This window comes from Zeugodacus cucurbitae, chromosome 4, assembly GCF_028554725.1.
Source record: "Zeugodacus cucurbitae isolate PBARC_wt_2022May chromosome 4, idZeuCucr1.2, whole genome shotgun sequence".
Lineage (NCBI taxonomy): Eukaryota > Metazoa > Arthropoda > Insecta > Diptera > Tephritidae > Zeugodacus > Zeugodacus cucurbitae.
In genome coordinates this window covers 4,523,560-4,543,549 of record NC_071669.1, presented here as the reverse complement: position 1 = coordinate 4,543,549, position 19,990 = coordinate 4,523,560, and the positions used below count along the sequence as shown (strand labels likewise).

Here is a 19,990-nt window from a genome sequence, read left to right as displayed (position 1 = left end):
AAAATGACTTACAGATTTTATCAGAAGCTTTTCTTATAATTTTTAAATCAATAAAATACTCAAAGACCTACCATTTCATGTGGAGGGATTATTGATTTCGAAAAAATCGTGTTAGTGATTGTTTGGAAGCTTGTCTTCGGGCCTTAAAAACGACTCGCAACTCTAATCAGTACAATGCGATTTTTTCTATAGTATATGAAGACTAATTTCAGAGTTATATTAAATGTTAATATTATGTGGCAACCCTGCGTGTACTTGCGACTCAATTGAAATTTTTATTTTAGGGTTAGTACGCCTATAAATAAAACAATACAATGTAAAATAACTTTTATTTTAAATCGGCTTATAAAAATATTTTGTAAGTGCGTTGGCAACCCTATGCAATATTGTAACACTAAAGCTTGAATTAAAGAAAAATAAATAGAAAAAAGGATTTATTTCTTTTATCTTATTTTTAATTATTCAAATAAATATACAGTGGAACTTCTATAACTCGAATTTCTATAACTCGAAGTTCTCCATAACTCGAACTCTTAAAGAGGCAATATAAGGTAACTTTCATACAAATTTCCTTCCAGAAGTCGAACTTTATTTTATAGCTCTTTGAAAAATTTATGTTTTAATGAAAATTTCTATAACTCGAAGTCTCTCTAACTCGCAGTTTTTTTGTGGATTATGGTGATTCGAGTTAGAGAAGTTCCACTGTATTTTTATTTTGGTTGTTGTATATTGATGTATATATTTCATTCTTCTATATGATTTAATATTTTTGGATTTTTTTTTTAATCAAAAGCATTAAAATAAATAGATGGCAACACTGTAAAAAATACCGCCTTACTTAAGTATGTTAAAACATATGAGAATATATATATATTTTTCGCATTAAAATTAGTTGGCAACCCTTTCATTTTTCATTTTACATTCAGTCAACTAAGTAATCGGAAGTTCTCATTTTGAATTTTCACGCTGAGAATATTTCAAACATTTTTTTCCCAGGTTGACACAACTGTCAGCCTTTATTGCTATGCGTCATTTTGTTTGTTTACGGCGTCATTAGTAACAAGTCAACCTTTTGTGTGCGTTACGATTTTTATAAGCCCCTCCTTGAACGATTTATACCAATCGTAAACTTGAGTTTTTCGAATCACCAAATTTTTTTTTTTCACAAAATTTCCCAAGTTTTGGCACAAGAAATTTCGTTTGAAATACAAAATTTCACACAAACTCTTTGTTCAATGTTTTTATCCATTTAATTTGAAAATCATAGAATCATATTTTCATAGTTAAAAAAGCTTTAAATACGATTTTGTGATAAACAATAAGCAGACATAATTTAAATGTTGTGCCGAGGAAATATGAAAAAATCACAATAAATTGATATCTTCATATTGAAAGCTTCATATCTTAATGTTGTAAAGGCTTAGTATGGCATTTTCTTCCTATACAGACCACATAAGAATATAATAGCCTTTTCACACAGTAGCTAATTGCTCAATTAACCGGCCTCTACTCGATTAAAACGCTGATCAAGATCGATTTACCATACAAAATAAAAATCCACATTTATTTCTAATTGAATTTTAATTGACTTGAAAATGAAATGCAACTCTGCGACAAAGACGTATGATATACGTACTTTGTCTGTGAATAGCTGAATTTTTTTGTGATAAAAAAAAGCTACGGTAGATGTCGCTGCTGAAAATTATCAATCAGCTGATGAAACTTACCTACTTCTTATGCAAAGCAGAAACAAAAATGTATAACAGCTGATCGGTTATCGAGTAGCCAGCAGTGTGAAGGGCAAAAACTGGTTTCTCATTCAAAATTTTAATTGATCAATTAATTTGTCTGTGTGAAAAGGCTATAAAATATACTTGAAATTAAGTGAAAATTAATTTTGTTGCTTAAATGCAACCCTTCATTTTTAAGCGTTTTTTTTCATTATACTTTCAATAGTTGCTGTTAATTTTTTTTACGATTATAAATTCTTTTCTTTTTATTATTTTTATTTTTATTAACTTACTTTAAGTTGGCGTCTGCGAGAGTACAAAAAAAAACACACAAAAATAATCAAGCCTCAATTTTATGCATGCCAAAATCAAGAAAAAATTCAAAAAATAACAAATTGACTTGCATTTGCCACAGCAAGCAGCGACAAGCCTCTATAAGCCGCCACCTTACGCGCTGCTGATAAGATACTAAGGCACACTCGTGCGGTCTACAAAACACACAGGCATGCAGGAAGCACACATATAAACACATACTCATATAATAAATACAGCACAACCAATTATCAAACTAACAATTTCGCGTTTCTACATTTGCTATTTTCTTGTTTTAGTATTCACTAGCATTTATACATTTGGTTTGCTCATCCATCACTTTTATTGCATATGGTTGCTAGATGTCTTTAGCACAACTATATTTTCAAGCACATATATATCTATATATAGTTGTATATATTTGCAATAAATGCCCGCGCTGAGCCAGTTTGTCTGCCAGCCACACCGTCAGTCAGCCATTCGGTGTGTTACTACAACTATATACATACATACATACACTCATCCATATGTATGAGCTTCTTATCTATGCGCCTGCAATGCGAAATGCTTTCAACTTCTTATCAAATGGCAGTAAATAAACGTCAATAACAATAACAACTGCTAGTCGGTGGAAAAATAAAAATCAACAGCAAAAAAAACGTAAATGTGTATATATACTTATTTGTTGTATTTATATTTGTGTGAGCGAAGGCATAGCAAGTTATAACTACAATAACAACAAGACGGATTTGATGTAGAATGAGTAAATACTTATGCGAGTGTGAATTCTTGCTCAATATACACACATATTATTTTGTTCCTGTCAATCGATTTAATTTTACTTTTTTATTTTTATTTTTATTTTTATTTTTTTATTTTTATTTTCTTTTTTTGAAATTTCTTTTTAATTGGTTTTTTATTTTATTTTTATTTATTTTTATAATTTCTTATTTTTTTTTATTTCTTATATTTTTTTCTTTTCCTTCTTTTCTTTTATTTTTTTAGTTTTAATTTTTTTCTTATTCTTATTTTATTTTTTTAATTTGTTATTTATTTTCCTTTTTATTTTTATTTTTAAATTTTTTTATTTCTTATATTTTTTCTTTTCCTTCTTTTCATTCTGCCGTATTTATTTATAACTTGTTGTTTGTATTTTATTGCTCGCCAGCGTTCTACAGCTGATAAGCGTAAAGAAAGTTCAATTACGAGCAAATAATTGAAATATTTTTAGTTGTTTATTATGCTTTCATTTCTTGTTTGCACGAAGCAAGATTTGCATTTTATGTCATTTCAATGGGACGCCAAGCGAATCTTTTTGTTTTTTTCTTTTTTTTTGTAATTTCTTCATTTACAATTTGTCTGCTTTGTGTTAAATTAAATTTGCTTTTATTGTTTTTATTGTAATTCTTGCTATTTTAAGCGTCTACATGCAGAATATTTAGCAGAAGGAAACGTTGACACGGCGTTTTTGTTGTTATAATGTGCTGAGGAAATGAATACAATGCTTTTGATTTTATAAAGAAATACTTTTAAATATTTTCTACTCTTTAGTCTTTCTTGAACTATTTTTTGAAACCTTGTCTCAAAAATTTTTCTATAGACTGGCTGGTTCTAACCTTTTTTCTAGTATCAAAAGACGATTTATGTATAAAAAGGTATTTCAAAATAGTAGAATTTCAGTTAAAAATTATTTTTTGACCTTTACATCCTAAAAATGAAGTATTTATTCGATATAAATTGTTGAAAAAAAAACATATTTTTATAAATAATATTATAAATGTAATATGTAAATATCGTGCAGAATTCGTACATTATCTATTATTATGACTTTTTTCACTGGTTGATATGAAAAATTCTATAAATTGTTAATTTTGGGATACCACACCTGAATGTATGCAACATTTCACTTTTTGTTGCCTACATTTAGGATGCTACAAAAAATATTTAATATATTTTAAGATGAAAAATCGAAAATTTATGCTCTGCTATTAGATATATTTAATTTAGCTATAGAACCGTTAATTTCATGTGTCTATTAATATGACTTTTTTCACTGGTTGCATTAAAAAATTTAATAAATTGTTAATTTTGGGATACTACGCCTGAATGTAGGCAACATTTCACTTTTTGTTGCCTACATTTAGGATGATACAAATGCTTAAAAAATTTATTAATTAATAGAAAATCTTTCGAAAGTCTTGTAAGAAATAAATATTAAAAAAAAAATCAGCTCACCTATAAATTTGGAGGGTATACAGAACCCGCAAATAAGATTAAATATCTCGTAGAACATCTCAAAACAACAGCACACTATTTAAAAGCAAGGAAAAATTGTATATTGTTGTTGTACTAAATGTTTTTACTTTCAAAATATTTACTATTTATAAATAAAAAATATATTTACAACTACAAGTATCACAGAATTGCAACGAGTGCAATAAAAATAAAAGAAAATTAATAAAAATCAAAAATAAATAATACAATTTCTCTCAATTATTTGCTCTCCTGTCTCAGTAAAATGCATACGTAATGCCCTGTTGCTTAGTTTTATTTTCTATTTGTGCTTCTGTGGTTTTTGTTTTTGTACTCGGTATGTCTTTATTTTAGCATAGCATTTATTTTCTTAGCGTTTCATTTTTAAATACTCTATTTTCACTGCTGATAGGGTTGTTTACATACATACGTATTTTCGTGTTTTTGTTATTGTCAATTTTTTATTTATTTTTCTTTACTTTTGTTGCAATAAAGGGTAAAAATTAGCGATTTATTTCTATTTAATGCGCTCAAAAATGAATAATATAGATTTCTTTAATTTCCAGTAATTCTATTGCAACATATGCAGGGAATAGGCATGCTGCCAGAAATATGGTCAAAAGTAGTAGCTAGCGACGGCCAATATTTTGAATAACATTTTTGTAACATTTTTTATACAAAAAAAATACTTAAATTTACAAACAAACAAAAAATGGCGGAAGCAAAGTTATAGACCTAATATTTAATAATTCAGATCCAAAAGTATATTTATTTTCAAAACAGAATCTTTAATAATATAGTTGTGTGATTCTCGGTCGCGAAGATATCAAAATTGTCGGAATGTACTCTGATATTTCATCATCTTCGATAGTATATGTATCTGGCTTTTGTCTAAAAACTAAAAAAAGTATCTGATATCAAAGTAATATATGAAGAACTATATCTTATATATATTTGTGTTTCATTTGATACCGAAGGGTTCTGAAATCTGCCGTACGGGGTTGTATAGATATAGATATGTATATTGGTATTATTTTTTGGTTAAAAAAAATAACTTATGGACTGCAGTTTTAGATCACAAATAAGCCATACTTAAAGCTTTCTGTTTAACTATTCTTAGCAATATTTGAACGGTTTCATCCAAATAACTTCAATCTCAATCGTTCCACCACTGCTTGTAAATTCCCTTTAAGTATTTTCTAGTGATTTATATTTACCCAGTTGTATATACATATATATAACTCTATATAACTCATTACAAGGCCAAACCAAAATTTCAACAGCCACTTCGCTTTCAAGCCTCCTCGCGTACTACGTAACTCATTAACCCACCGCATTTCACGGTAATATTCTCAACATTGTTGCAAAGTATTTGCTATTTTTGTATTTTGCATTTTTTCCACACAGAGTCTCACGGAGTCTCACTTCCACAGGAGCACCACGTTTAGCGTAGCAATTGCGCTACGCCTATTGTTGTTAATGAACTTTTCCGCCGCCGCCTCCGCGCGCGCTGCAACACTGACATGAAAGTGAAAATGAAAACTAACCGGCAAGCGAGAACAAGAACTTCCGACGAAGTGGTAAAAATGACAACAACAGCAAAATCAGTTACGCTTTTGCTACTAAGTCACTAGTCACAGTGGCGTAGTTAGTTGCTTCATTATTTCTTATATTTTTCGCTTTTGCGCCATTCCTGCCATTTCTTCATATTCTACTCTTAGCGATTCGTTGCTCCTTGTTTGTCAGCATCGCAAACGGCAGCCAGCCATAAATATTTTGTAGCTTATACACTGGCATAACCTAGTAGTTAGCTAGCATGCTTGCTTGTTGGCCACCCCTCGCGCCACAGGAGGCCACGTATAGCCAGCCCACCAATTCGGCAGACTCCTAGCAGCAATAGTCCTCGCCTCGCACCCCACATCTCGTCAATAATCTCAGCATCTGTGCTACGCGCCATGCAAAACTAGTTTTGTTACGGTTTATTATTACTATTTTGTGACTTTCTTGTTGTTGTAGACGGTTGTTGTTGTTGTTTTATTTTTGAAAATTTTCGTTTTGGTTTTCGTTACGGTTTTCGCTTGGTTAGTTAGCGCTGACAACACAGAAGTTGGTTGTTGGTTGTGTGTCTAGATGTTGTTGTTGTTGTTGTGTTGCTGGCAGACAGCGACGAGACGAGCAGGATTAAAAAGGATAGCTGAGTAGCTAAATAGACAAAACAAAGTTGGTTGTTCTTGTTGTTGTTGCCGGTGCTTTTGGCAGTGGTAAATATTGCTGCTGACACAACAACAACAACAAACATAGTTTTGGCATGGCGGCAACTAGCAGCAGCTAACCCCACACACATATATCAAAACACACGCCAATAATAAAAGCAAACAGAGCGGCTGTTGTGGTTGTTGTTGTATGTGCGTGTGTGCGTTGTTTGCCGGAAATGCTGAAAAGCTGTTGCCTATTTCATTTTCCACTTTCCTCTCCGCCGCCATCCAACAACACACATGCATATTTCATAGAACTCTGCGCATTTCTCTGATATCACTCACCTCTCTACATATACTCGTATGTGTGTGTGTGTACCGGCATTCTGTGTCGTGTTGTTCTTACAAATTTCCATTGCACTGTTTCACTTTTACACCGCCGTGTTGCCGCATTCTTGTTGTTAATTTGCGTTTGCAGCAACAAGATTCGTTTTCATTTGACGGCTTTTGGTTTTAGAAAAGCCGCCAGTTATGCCAAGCGATTTTTTGCTTCTTTCTTTCATCCGCTCGCTAGTTTTGCATACTCGCAGCAAATTTGGGTTAAGTTGTCAGCACTGTTGGCGTCGTGTTTTGAAGTGACAGTTTTGGGTTTTTATTTCGAATTTGATGGAGTGCAGCGCAGCGGGAGTCATGTTTACTGCACTCGTATGTAGGTGAAGTGAATTCGCATTGAATATGCATATTTCTTTTGAATACGGCGGAAGAGTGGTGCCCTGTTTAGTTTCGGAAAAGTAGGGGTTCTAAAGTGGGGTTGCGTTTTTTTACTACTTTCACTGTCACTTTCACTATCTCTATATTGCTTCTTTTTATTTAATCTGCAACGTTTACCTCAATTTGAGTTTAGAAAATGGTACCCTCAATTTTTATAAAATTTTAGGTATTGTGAGAGATAACTCTCGATTATATTTTACATTATAAATCGTAGAGAAACAATTGTCCAAAATATATTAATAGAACCCCAGGCGACACTTTTGACTTAAGTCAGTTTTAGGATTATTGGACTTTGGATCAATTTCTTTCCAAACTATTTCCATAAAGATCTGTGTGATATTGTTATAAGCTTCAAGATCGGTAGCCTTATATACTACTTTAATCTATCTCAGCGCCACAGTTGAACTTCCGTAACTCGAATCACCATAATCCACAAAAAAAACGTCTTGTTAGAGTGACTTCGAGTTATAGAAGGTAACTTGTATGGAATTTCACTTCTATTGTCAATTCAAGAATTCCAGTTATAGAAGTTCGAGTTATGGAATTTCAACTGTTGCTGGTTACGACCCAAAGATATTTCTACTCAATCGTCGAAAAATTGATAATACTTTGATATTGCTTTATATCTTTAACTTCAAACTTCTTCATCATTATCATCATCGTCGTCTTTTGGCGTTACAGTTCCTTGTAGGCTTCGACCTGCTGCACATCTGACCTCCAAACCACTCGGTCCATTGCGGTTTCTTTCCAATTTTTTATGTCAAGTTTTTCATGTCTTCCTCGAGTTCATCAAACCATCTCGGTCATGGTATTCCCCTTTGCTTTAGTAGTGAATACAGTGGCCTCTATAATTTACTTTTGCTTTCTCTTGTTAACCATTCTACATTATATGGCCGTGCCATCTTATTTAGTTGCTGGGCTGGGATCTAGTTATTTGATCTAGCTCATTGTTCCATCTTATACGACACTTGCCATTGCCATCATTTTCATTAACTGCTCCAAAGACTTTTCTTAGTGTCTTTATTTCGAATATTTCCTTCTTCATACCTATCATTCATATTTGTCTGGTTCCAGGAATTCCTAAAGTAATTTTGTGGCTAAACCTATGCTGATAAGTTGTTTTAAGACCCTAGCTCCTTCCATAAGCACCAAAATGATATGAGGGGATTCTCAGACTTTTTTCGCGATCTTTTAGGTACTTACTTTACAGTGTCACCGAATATTGTTCGCTTTCGCTTGAAACTCTATCCGTTGTTTCTTTGCATTTAGAATTCATGATAAAAGCCAACAAACATTTTCAGTAACTTTATTAATGACCTTTTGATCACTAATGACCTTTTCTTTAACCATTTTATCTTATTCAAAGCTATAGTATGAAGAGATCTCTTAGAATACATTAGATTTTGTTAAAGGAACGCACTGCACCCTACGGTCTATTGTGCCTTCTCCTATTCATCAAAGAATACCGTCCAGTTATGTAGCTCCAAGAAAACAGAGTAACGCTGCAGGGCTGGTGGTCGCGATACTTTCCCTTTGTGGATATAGAGACCCCTTTGCCTGCCTCCTTAATCCCGCAATCGCGTGACATTCCAGGAGTAGGTGTTCAGGTGTTTCCGCTTCCAAAGGTCACCGAATCTGCACAGGTCCGCAGAGCGTAGATCCCGAGTTTGTTCAGCTGACGCCTTAGACTGCAGTGGCCAGTGTAAAGTGCCACTAGTTTTGTTTCTTGGGAGCGCAATAAGAAAAGAAGAAGAATAGATCTCTTAACTCTCTTTATAATATATATAAGATCTTCTTGAATGACAGTTTTGCTCGATAGTTTCGTATGAATATACCTTCTAATTGCGATTAGTAACAGCGGAATTGCGATCCAGAGTCTCTATATGATCCAACATTTATTTCTATGAAAAGGAAGCATGAAAAGAATAATTCCTTTCCCCAAAATAATTGTGCTAAATACTGAGATGTATCTAGTCTGGAAGATTATATACATACATATGTTCGTCCAAGCTTGAAATCACCGGACCTCTACCTATTAAAAGAGTATCGGCTCAAACAAATTAAAAAAAGACAATTAGAAATCCACATGCATTGTTTACTTGTAAACTAAAATTTAATGAGTTCTACACACGAAAATATAAAATTCTTTGAAAGAGCTGATGCCAGAGCACCAAAGTGCTATCGAAAGTTGATAATTGATGAGCTTGAAGCACGAATGTTTTATTATAATAAGAACCGATAAAATACATTTATTTTTATTTGAAAATTAAATTTCATTCAAATGTTGTTGTATTACTTTATATATATATCTTGTTGTATTTGTTTGTGCGTGTTCATTTATTTGTTGCAAAAACCTCAATTGAACTTACATTCAAAGGAATCGCACACTCTTCGCACACAAAAAGGTACTTCATCAACTAAAGTATGGCTTGTTAAGCAAATAAAACTCAGAACACAGCAGCAAATAGCGAACAACCAAGCAAAGTAAAAAATGAAAAGCAAAAGAGAATGAAAAAACAATCAATCAAAAACGAAAAAGCACGATGTGACCGCAGTTCAACAGCATAAAAGCACACAAGCGGCACTGGCAAACATGAATTCCGCAAAATCGCAAAAAAGTAGACTCGTATAACTTTAAAGTTCCACACACAGGCATATACATGCTCATATACATATATAGTTTTTGGGCAGATGTGCCGAAGTTTGTCTTTAAAGGTCTGTTTTGCCGATTCTTCTTTTTTTGTTGCCGATTTTTGATTGTGTTTAACTTTGTTTGGCAGAATTGATGAAGCTATAAAGCATCTGTACGTATGTTCGATTGACTGTCGGTAGTTAAGCGAATACTTCACAAACAGAATTTTGGTTATGTGAAAGAGAATTTACTTGCGAATTCCCGGACAATAAGCCATGAGCGGTTCACTTACACACTACCCCCTTTGGCGAAGTAAGTGCTTGAAACACAAAGCCATGCATAGGAATTAAGCGCTGTCGTGACTTCACTGCGCGCACGATGTGACAGACAATGCAGGTGAGAATGTTTAGCTTCGAGAGCAGCAGAGCGGCATGAGCGCTTAGAGAGTAGGCTATTTAGTGATAGTATGAGTGTATTAGAGCGCTTTATTTAGTAGGTGTTTATTAACTTGGGGAAAATAAATCAATGATGAGCGTGAGTAATTTTGATTTAGAGAGAGCGCGCGAGTGTTTTGAGTTAGAGAGAACGCGATTGTGTTGGGTTAGTGAGCGCGCGAGTGTTTTGAGTTAGAGCGCGCTACCAATTATTGTAGAAGCGAGAGCGCACTCACACTACCGTCGTGTGGAGCGCGCTACACACGATGTTAGTGTATAGAATTAGATAATTTTTAGCCGGTGCGGTTGTAGTATGGGTGAGCGCAATGCTCAGGCACTAACACCAATAAAGAAAGGGGAGCGCGCTGCTAATGAGAGTGTGTGCGTGGGTATCTGTGTGACTCTTTCGTATCTGTTTCTGTGTGTTCGTGTGCTTTATCTATCACACAATGACAAGTGTGGCGAATTTATTTTATTGTTGTTGTTTTTGTTTTATCACTTTTTGCAACAAACAAAATAACAAAAAATGTTTCGCAAAAACGAGCGCTGAGTTGTTGTATGCAAGTACGGTTGTCTGTGATTGTTGTTTTTGTTGTTGCTACACTCGTAGTTGTATGTCTGTTTGTCTCTAGTACTTTTTAGAGATTTGTATCAATCGCTGCTGCTTGCTCGTGAGTGTATTTGCGCCCAGCTGTTGGTGTTGTTGTTGTTATTCGTATTGTTGTTGTATGTGAGCGTGTGTTTTTTTATATTTGTATTCCATCTGTTATTGTATTGAACATTCATTCGTTTGTTGGTCGAATTATATTCGTCGTAGTCTCCATCCAACGACGTCGTCATCGCTTGGTCGCTTGGTCGTTTTTTGTGCGCTCAGCACAAACACAAACAGCCGCTCTATTCAGCGCGCCGTTTCGCCGCATTTCGCAGCAATACAAAAGTTTCGGTGGGTCGTTCGGCGGCTCGTTGATTTTTTTGGATTTATTACTCTTTGTGGTCTCAGCCGACGGCTGCGAATTGCAATCTAAGCGAAAGTCAGAACCGTTTTTTTTTTTTGCAAAAAGAAAAATCCACCCAAAAAAAAAAAGAACAGAAAAAATCAAATTTTCAGCAACCAAAAAAGCTAAAAATTGATACGCGAATGAAATGAAACAAACTGAAACATTTTCGAAAACAAAAAAGTGAAAAACGAAAAATACAAAAAAAATCAAAAAAAACGAGTGAAAATTTCGCAACGGTATTTTTATTAAAAAAAAGTTTTTTTTTTATTGTTGTTGTTTTTCTAAAAAATCAGTGCGTTCTGTGTCTCAAATTAATACGCGTTTAGTTAAATAGTACCCGTTAGGTCGAGGCAAGCGGTGTGACTTACGTCTAAAATCTATACATACATACATGCGAAATGTATTTGTAGCACATTGCGACGGCATAGCGATGGACGAGACGCAGTGCTTTAGCACTACAAAAAAAACCTACAAAAACAACACTGCGACCCCGCGGTTCGGTGGGGTTAAGGCAGTAAACGTGAAAATTCAAAACAACAGCGCGGACCGGAAAAAAGACTAAAACCCACAGTCAACTAAACGAGACAGTCACAGCCAACTAAACAAGCGGGCAACAACTACAACACAACACAGTGCGCATACATACATACATATATACTATATGCAAATACAAACGCACATCGCTACATACATATAATATGCATATGAATAATCGGGCACATCGTTTTTCGCTGAAAAATAGTTAAAAAACAAAAATTGAAATTGTTTTGCCGGTGCGAAAATTAAAATAAAATTAAATAGGTAACACAATAACAATGTGATGTGTATAGCGTCTGGCGGCGGTCTTGTGCTGTATGTATGTGTACCAAACGCTTTATTGGCTTGGCGGTAGTAAAAGTGTTATGCGGAGTGTTGTGTATTTTGGTGCAGGAGTTGCCAATGAAGCTGATGTGTGTGTTTTGCATGCGTCTTCTAGTGCCTCTGGTTGTATGCAAGGATGCAGTTGGGCAGAATGTATGCGTTTAAGCACTTAAATGTGTAATTCCAACTAAATGGGTAATTAAAACTTAAGTTTACATACATATAATTATAGAAAAAAGTAATAAAAAAATAAATAATTTTAGAAAAATGTGTAGTACACAGAATTTTTCAATAAAATTTATTTTTCAATTTTTTTTTAATTAATTTTTTTTTTTTTTAATTTTAAAAACAAATTTTTTTTTTAATTTTATTTTTAATTTGAAATTTTTTTTTTTAATATTTGTGATTTATAAGCTAAACTGAAAATAGAAATTTTCAAAAAAATTACTGCTTCCTAATTTCACTAATAGATATTGAAACAAGAAAAAACGTTAATTTCGGCTTTACCGAAGCTAATATACCCTTCACAGGTGCATTTCTTTTAGTAACTATGTGTTTAAGCAAATCTAAAGACGTAAGAAAAAGTAGTAGTAAAAAAAAAAGAAAACATTTTACTAATTCCTTTTATCCGGGTTATTTGCTAGAAACATTAAGGTTATATAGTTAACCGATCTGAACAATTTCTTCGGAGATTATATTATTACCTTAAGCAGTAATCCATGTCAAATTTCTTGAAGATACCATGTCAAATGCGAAAATTTTTCATACAAGCCATTGATTCCGCTCGTTCTGTTTGTATGGCAGCTATATGCTATAGTAAACCGATCTGAACAATTTTCGCGGAGATTAAATTATTTCTATGAGGAATAACTCACACCAAATTTCGTTAAGATATGTAGTAAAATGCGGAAGTTTTCCATACAAGTCCTTGATTCCGATCGTTCAGTTTGTATGGCAGCTATATGATATAGTGGTCCGATATCGGCAGTTCCGACAAATGAGCAGCTTCTTGAAGAGAAAATAACAACTGCAAAATTTCAAAACGATATCTTAAAAACTGAAGGATTAGTTCGTATATATACAAACGGACAGACAGACGCACATGGCTAAATCGACTCAGTTCAACATAATAATCATTTATTATATACTTTATGGGGTCTCCGACGCTTCCTTCTGGGTGTTACAAACTTCGTGACAAACATAATATACCCTGTTCAGCGTATAAAAATAAAATAGTGTGAAAATGAAGTTTTTAAGCGGTTATATACAGTTAGGAGTTCAAAAAAAAGGCATTTTCCAAGAATTTTTTCTAAGCAAACTATTTGATTTATTGATTTGAAACTTGGCAGGTATATTATGACAACCTTAAACTATATTCACATAATTTTTATTGCCAAAAATAACAATTGAGAACGTTGATATTGCCAATTATGCAGGGGTCCGCAATAAAAAGGGCACTTGCGGTGAGCACGATATCTCTGGACTGGATCATTTAAAATGCAAAAACCAAATAAATTTCATTAACATAATGAATAATCTAGTGATTGATCGAAGGAATTTGCAAAAAAAAAAAAAAATTTAGACAAAATGGCGGCTACTTAAAACGAAAGGTACGATTTTCGATCAAAATTCGGGTCTTTAATTGTTTATAAAAATAAGAAATATTCATCGGATGGGGAAATCCTTCGATTAATTACTAAAAAAATATAGTTAAGAAGCTTGTGTAAAAATTTCAGACCGATCGGTTCAGCCGTTTCGGAGAAATCTTGCTCTCCGACTTTGAAAACACCGTTTCGAGAAAAACGAGTTTAAAGTTTTGAAAGCACTTTACATGTATGTAGTCGACGCGCCTTCACTAATGTGTCTATAACATCGAAAATATTCGTCGGATCGACTTGAAATTTTGTGTGTGTATACTCAGATATATATATATTAAGAAAACGCGAAAATTTTTTTTTGAAAATCCTAACTGTATATAACCCCTTAATAGCGTTTTCTTTTCTTGATGAAAATGCTGCCTCTTTATATTTCAAAATTATACACATGCTGCATTACCAATTTGTATGTGTTCCAATTTTTACTTGATAAAAGAACAAAAATATGGCTTCGTAGTATGCTGGTCAATTTTCACTCACAATTTGAAAACCCAAGTACAAGGCAGAATAAATGTTACATATTTTTGAGAAAAGAAAAACGATATACACAACTTATTTTTTGTATCGACTATTATTAATATTTTATTTTTTTTTTCTAATTTTTTTTGAAATTTTTTTTTTTTTATTTTTTTTTATTTTTCAGTTTTGAATTATTTTTCGTAATTCAATTTATTCAAGTAGTACTCTTTTCTCAGTTTTTTTTTATGAAAATAGCAATTAGTTTAGATCCTTGGCACATTTCGTTAAAGTCAACATAAAATTTAGAACAAAAATAAGCTCATTACCTATTCCTAAGCCTTCGATTTATACTTTTTCAATAAATCACAAGTCATAAATATAAATACATATCTCAACCACCAAATTTCATGACAATGCAAAACTCAATTTACTCCACTCACACACACATTCACACAAACAACCTGTGCCCATAAAAATTCCTTTTTATCCTTCTTTACTTTACACACCTCTCTTTTTTGCGCTTTTCTGCTTTATGTTTCATTGATTGCTTTAAGTACTCATTCGGCTGCTTAGTGGCACTTTTTCGGATTTGCCTCGTATACATACACGTTGCTGTTTTTGCACAGCGCTTAGGTGTGTTGATGTGTTGTTGTTGTAAAAGCTGCACAGGAATGCAAGGAGTCGCAGCTCCTTTCGGCACAAAGGGACTTAATTTTAAAGCGTACGCAGCAGTTTGTGTGTGTATGCATATTAGAAGCGCATTGGATGGGGTGTGGTAATGTGGCTCTCTTTCTTGGTTGCCTTTTTTCGTAATTTTTCTACTCAGGAAAATACAGCTAAGTAATGTGAGCAGATAATTTTATATCCTTAGAAAAGTGTAAGAAATTATAGAAAAGAAATTGTAACTTTTCATTTTAGTGGGTGGGGTCTGGTAGATTTTTGTTTTTTTATAAATGTGGGTAAAATGTACAAGAAGGCATTAGAATTTTGAGAAAAATGTTTCAGCTTCAACAGTAGAGTACTGATGGATCTCCTTATTTTCAAGTTATTTGCTGATAGGAAAAAGCAGAAGTGGTAAAATTTATTGCTAATCTACTGATGTGATGCAGACATTCTTAAACTATGGTCATCACTATTTTTTTTAATAATTAAATATTTTCCTAAAATAATTATCAAAAAACAAAAAATAATGCAAATTTTTTTCAATATTCTTCTTCTTCTTCTTAACTGGCGTAGAAACCGCTTACGCGGTTATAGCCGAGTCCACAACAGTGCGCCACGCATCTCTCCTTTTGGCGGTTTGGCGCCAATTGGTAATACCAAGTGAAGACAGGTCCTTCTCCACCTGGTCCTTCCACCGGAGTGGAGGTCTCCCTCTTTCTCGGCTTCCACCAGCGGGTACTGCATCGAAAACTTTCAGAGCTGGGGCACTTTCATCCATTCGAACAACATGACCCAGCCAGCGTAGCCGCTGTTTTTTTATTCGCTGGACTATGTCTATGTCGTCGAACAACACATACAGCTCATCATTCCATCTTCTGCGGTATTCGCCGTTGCCAATGTTTAAGGGACCGTAAATCTTCCGCAAAACCTTTCTCTCGAAAACTCCTAGTGCCGTCTCATCGGATGTTGACACCGTCCACGCTTCTGCACCATAAAGTAGGACGGGAATGATGAGGGACTTGTAGAGTTTAGTTTTTGTTCGTCGAGAGAGGACTTTACTTTTCAATTGCCTACTCAGTCCATAGTAGCACCTGTTGGCAAGAGTGATTCTGCGTTGGATTTCAAGGCTGACATTATTATCGGTGTTAATGTTGGTTCCTAGGTATACGAAATTATCTACAACTTCAAAGTTATGACTGTCAACAGTGACGTGGGAGCCAAGACGCGAATGCGCTGACTGTTTGTTTGATGACAGGAGATATTTCGTCTTGTCCTCGTTCACCACCAGACCCATTCGCTTCGCTTCCTTATCCAGGCGGGAAAAAGCAGAACTAACGGCGCGGGTGTTGTTTCCGATGATATCAATATCATCGGCGAACGCCAGGAGCTGTACACTCTTGTAGAAGATTGTACCATCTCTATTTAGCTCTGCAGCTCTTATAATTTTCTCCAGCATCAAGTTAAAGAAGTCGCACGATAGCGAGTCACCTTGTCTGAAACCTCGTTTGGTATCGAACGGCTCGGAGAGGTCCTTCCCGATCCTGACGAAGCTTTTGGTGTTGCTCAACGTCAACTTACACAGCCGTATTAGTTTTGCGGGGATACCAAATTCAGACATCGCGGCATAAAGGCAGCTCCTTTTCGTGCTGTCGAAAGCAGCTTTAAAGTCGACAAATAGATGGTGTGTGTCGATCCTTTTTTCACGGGTCTTCTCCAAGATTTGGCGCATGGTGAATATCTGGTCAGTTGTTGATTTTCCAGGTCTAAAGCCACACTGATAAGGTCCAATCAGTTTGTTGACGGTGGGCTTTAGTCTTTCACACAGTACGCTCGATAGAACCTTATAAGCGATGTTAAGGAGGCTTATCCCACGATAGTTGGCGCAGATTGTGGGGTCTCCCTTTTTGTGGATTGGGCAGAGTACACTGAGATTCCAATCGTCGGGCATGCTTTCTTCCGACCATATTTCGCAAAGAAGCTGATGCATGCACCTTATCAGCTCTTCGCCGCCGTATTTGAATAGCTCGGCCGGCAATCCATCGGCCCCCGCCGCCTTGTTGTTCTTCAAGCGGGTAATTGCTATTCTAATTTCTTCACGGTCGGGCAATGGAACATCTGTTCCATCATCGTCGATTGGGGAATCGGGTTCGCCATCTCCTGGTGTTGTACTTTCACTGCCATTCAGCAGGCTGGAGAAGTGTTCCCTCCACAAACACAGTATACTCTGGTCATCAACCACTAGATCACCGCTGGGGGTCCTACAGGAGTGTGCTCCGGTCTTGAAACCTTCAGTTAGTCGCCGGATCTTTTCGTAAAATTTTCGAGCATTACCCCTGTCGGCCAGCTTGTCAAGCTCTTCATACTCACGCATTTCTGCCTCTTTCTTTCTTTTTCTGCAAATGCGTCTCGCTTCCCTCTTCAGCTCTCGGTATCTTTCCCATCCCGCTCGTGTTGCGGTCGATCGCAACATTGCGAGGTAGGCAGTCTGTTTTCTCTCCACTGCGAGACGACAATCCTCATCATACCAGCTGTTTTTTTGGCTTTTCCGAAAGCCAATGGTTTCGGTTGCAGCTGTACGTAAGGAGTTTGATATGCCGTCCCACAGCTCCCTTATACCGAGATGCTGATGAGTACTCTCAGAGAGCAGGAGTGCAAGTCGAGTAGAAAATCGTTCGGCTGTCGGTTGTGATTGCAGCTTCTCGATGTCGAACCTTCCTTGTGTTTGTTGACGTGTGCGCTTTTCTACACAGAGGCGGGTGCGTATCTTAGCTGCTACAAGATAGTGGTCCGAGTCGATGTTGGGACCACGAAGCGTACGCACATCAAAAACACTGGAGACATGTCGTCCATCTATCACAACATGATCGATCTGGTTGCGAGTGATTCGATCCGGGGACAGCCAAGTAGCTTGATGGATTTTCTTATGCTGGAATCTAGTGCTACAGATGACCATATTTCGGGCCCCGGCGAAGTCGATCAGCCTCAGACCGTTTGGTGATGTTTCGTCATGGAGGCTGAATTTTCCGACTGTTGTGCCAAAGACACCTTCTTTACCCACCCTAGCGTTGAAATCGCCAAGCACGATTTTGACATCGTGGCGGGGGCAGCGCTCATAGGTACGTTCTAGGCGCTCATAGAAGGTATCTTTGGTCACATCGTCCTTCTCTTCCGTCGGGGCGTGGGCGCAAATCAGCGATATGTTGAAGAACCTCGCTTTGATGCGGATTGTGGCTAGACGTTCATCCACCGGAGTGAATGCCAGGACTCGACGACGGAGTCTCTCTCCCACCACGAATCCCACACCGAATTTGCGCTCCTTTATATGGCCGCTGTAGTAGATGTCACAAGGACCCACCTTCTTCCGTCCTTGTCCCGTCCATCGCATTTCTTGGATTGCGGTGATGTCAGCCTTTACTCTTACGAGGACATCAACCAGCTGGGCAGAGGCACCTTCCCAATTAAGGGTCCGGACATTCCAGGTGCATGCCCTTAAATCATAGTCCTTTATACGTTTGCCGTGGTCGTCATCAAAAGGGGGGTTTCTCATCCGAGGCCTGTGTTTCTTATTCACTGGTTATTCGTTTTTATGTGGTGGGTCCCAAGCCCTACGCACAACCGCATAAGCGGGATTCGCCTTCTCACTTTAGCTCGCTTCCAGACGGATGTCTGTTGGCTACCCAGAGGATACTTGGTCTAAGACCGGAAGTTGTGAGCTGCTTGAGCCACATGTAAAAGAATCGTTCCTGGCCACTCCCAACTGAATGGCAGTCAGAAACTTTCCTCACTTACGTGAACTTCTACATATGACTCCATCCTTTCAATCACAATACGAAATTCAAGTTATCAAGATTAACTTTTGAAGAAAAATATCGGATAAAGGCATGTTTTTTTTAATAAAGGCTTACAAAGGTTCTAAAAATAGAGATACTGCATTCTTTCCACACATCCGGAAACATAGGTTAGATTATATTTTTCGGCTCAACCCCTAGAAAAGAAGGATTATCCCACTTCAACTTTCATATATTGCTTTGTGAAGCCATAAAAACTCCTAAAGTTGGATCTCATGCCTCCACAGAGCATCTTGAACCGGCGATAAACAATTTTGCTTAATTTTTCTTGAGCTTTCTGTATATAAAATTGGGGAAAAAATGTTTCCACAAGAAGAAATTGATTTGGAAAGAATTTATTATGACCACAGAGCCTGCAAATAACAGCAGAACTATAGTCAATCAACGGGACTCAGGAAAAATAAAGGGTGATTTTTTAAGAGCTTGATAACTTTTTTAAAAAAAAAAACGCATAAAACGCGGCTGCGTCTTAGGTGGTCCATTCGGAAAGTCCAATTTTGGGCAACTTTTTCGAGCATTTCGGCCGGAATAGCCCGAATTTCTTCGGAAATGTTGTCTTCCAAAGCTGGAATAGTTGCTGGCTTATTTCTGTAGACTTTAGACTTGACGTAGCCCCACAAAAAATAGTCTAAAGGCGTTAAATCGCATGATCTTGGTGGCCAACTTACGGGTCCATTTCTTGAGATGAATTGTTCTCCGAAGTTTTCCCTCAAAATGGCCATAGAATCGCGAGCTGTGTGGCATGTAGCGCCATCTTGTTGAAACCACATGTCAACCAAGTTCAGTTCTTCCATTTTTGGCAACAAAAAGTTTGTTAGCATCGAACGATAGCGATCGCCATTCACCGTAACGTTGCGTCCAACAGCATCTTTGAAAAAATACGGTCCAATGATTCCACCAGCGTACAAACCACACCAAACAGTGCATTTTTCGGGATGCATGGGCAGTTCTTGAACGGCTTCTGGTTGCTCTTCACCCCAAATGCGGCAATTTTGCTTATTTACGTAGCCATTCAACCAGAAATGAGCCTCATCGCTGAACAAAATTTGTCGATAAAAAAGCGGATTTTCTGCCAACTTTTCTAGGGCCCATTCACTGAAAATTCGACGTTGTGGCAGATCGTTCGGCTTCAGTTCTTGCACGAGCTGTATTTTATACGGTTTTACACTAAGATCTTTG

General features: G+C 36.1%; 1 protein-coding gene and 1 long non-coding RNA gene across 6 annotated transcripts in view; one reads left to right on the top strand and one right to left on the bottom strand.

Moving 5' to 3' along the window:
• The window catches only part of LOC105220955 (myeloid zinc finger 1), an 87,513-nt gene that overhangs the window by 29,671 nt on the left and 37,852 nt on the right, over positions 1-19,990 (top strand). The gene's annotated exons all lie outside the window — the stretch shown is intronic.
• Positions 8,552-10,441, bottom strand: LOC128921821 (uncharacterized). The gene is made up of 2 exons (XR_008471133.1): positions 9,097-10,441; positions 8,552-8,986 (listed from the first exon to the last, which is right to left on the bottom strand). It is a non-coding gene; the product is annotated as an uncharacterized LOC128921821 (long non-coding RNA).